The sequence below is a fragment of the Lygodium microphyllum genome, unplaced genomic scaffold (assembly GCF_053477565.2).
Source record: "Lygodium microphyllum isolate KBCC unplaced genomic scaffold, Lygodium_microphyllum_v1.1.10 scaffold_351, whole genome shotgun sequence".
Taxonomy (NCBI): domain Eukaryota; kingdom Viridiplantae; phylum Streptophyta; class Polypodiopsida; order Schizaeales; family Lygodiaceae; genus Lygodium; species Lygodium microphyllum.
This window is the reverse complement of record NW_028229823.1, coordinates 51,494-53,312: the sequence shown is the minus strand read 5'-3', so window position 1 is coordinate 53,312 and position 1,819 is coordinate 51,494.

The following is a 1,819-nucleotide window of genomic DNA, read 5'->3' as shown; positions in this document are numbered from 1 at the left end:
TGATGAAAACCTTGCCTAAGGTTAGTCTTTGTAAAATACTTTGCACCTTTAAGTTAGTCAAACAACTCTTTTACATTGAAAAACAAGTTTAATAATTACCTTATTTGAAGCTCTATCGATAATACAAAGATGTATCGTGTCATCTTTCTTTTTCACTAGCAAAATGGGTAAATAATCAGTGTTTTCAATGGTTTTCTTGACGTATCTGTCAGCTAATATTTTTTACTTTGATAGGGTTCTTTAACTAATATGGTAAAGTTAATCATTTATCTGTACTGTCTAGTAGTGACAGAAGGCAGGCCTACTTTCGCATAATCAACTCAATGACGAAGTATAGCGGTAAAGGGTAGGCAAGCAAATCTCGCACAGACAGCTAGCTCCTGCCGCGCTGTGAATGGTATAGGCTAAATAAATGCTTTCCAAATCAAACGTGCGAGTCACCCATCATACGGCTATCTCATTGCTTGATGGATCTCGCCCAAGCATAGCTAGGCAGGCTAGGCATCTCGACAGAGTGCTGCTTTTAACGAAGTGCAGCATATGGTGGTATACAGACTTCTTTTCTATTATTTGGCGTCCGCTAGGTGCTTTTTCATTGCTAGTAGGTTTCCAAATGCGGGTGGTACAGGCCCTCCGGTTTCCTCTTGACAGCGAGATCTACTCCCGGGATCTTATTATCGTTTCCTATATGGCTTGCCTAATGCTTGATTGGATGTCGTTTAGTTTTTTATTTTTAATGACATAGGTAATTATCCTTTATTGTTTGTGCTATAGGCTGTTTTCCTCGTTAGTTCAATTGCCTTTTAAAGATCTCGCCATTGTTATCTATAAAAATATATGTTTTTTATGCTTGTGAAGCGTGGCCAAGTGGTAAGGCAACGGGTTTTGATTTTGTCATTCGAAGGTTTGAATCTTTTTCGGTGGTTTATTCACTATTTCATCTATCTGATATATAGATATCTATAGCAATCAATAGAGATTGCCTTTTACGTAGGCAGAGCTTTGCATGCCAAAAAAGAGTGATTGCTTTGCTTTACTATGATAAGGCATACACTTGCTGCCAATGACTAGCCAGCCGATCAACACACCTTACCTTGGATTCCCCTTAAAGCTGCTACGGCAAAACAAGATAAATTGCTTTATTTTGCTATGGCAAGGCAAAGCATGCCAAAACTTTATGTTAAACCTCCCCACATGATGGCAATCCGACTAGAAATTTTAGTTCCGATGAGCACGAGCGCTGGGCTGGCTAGTGAAACTCGCCGAGCATAGGATCGCCCACTACAAGACTATGCACATTACCATGCCCTATCAAATGGACCTACGACTTTGAGAACACAAAGTACTCAGCTTTGACGTTAAGGGTTGGCTAGGTAAATTATGAATTGTCAGAGATATAAATTGTCGCTCAAAAAACCTTAAGCCAGGAAAATTCAAAAACGCGTAGGCAGGTGTAATTGGTTTGATTGGCTGAGTGACTGGATCAGAGGGCAATCAATAGGGTATTGTGTAACATTGTAGAGCCAAAACCAAGCGGCTAGGCTGGGCTGTAAGGCCATCTCACGTTCCGGACTCCTGACCTACACTAGGCGATAAGGGTGGATGGATGAAAGGAACATTGACAATCCTTCCTGACATAATGACTCACGGCCTTACCTCTGATTAACGTAAATATGGCAGCCATTCTTTTACATTCAGCTATTGCTCGGTGAACTGGGAGTTGTTTCTTGTCGTTCAATTACTATATAAAAATTTCTCTTAGAATGGATAATAGTAATAATAATACTTGGGTGTATGGTTTAGTTGGTAGAGCATTGGG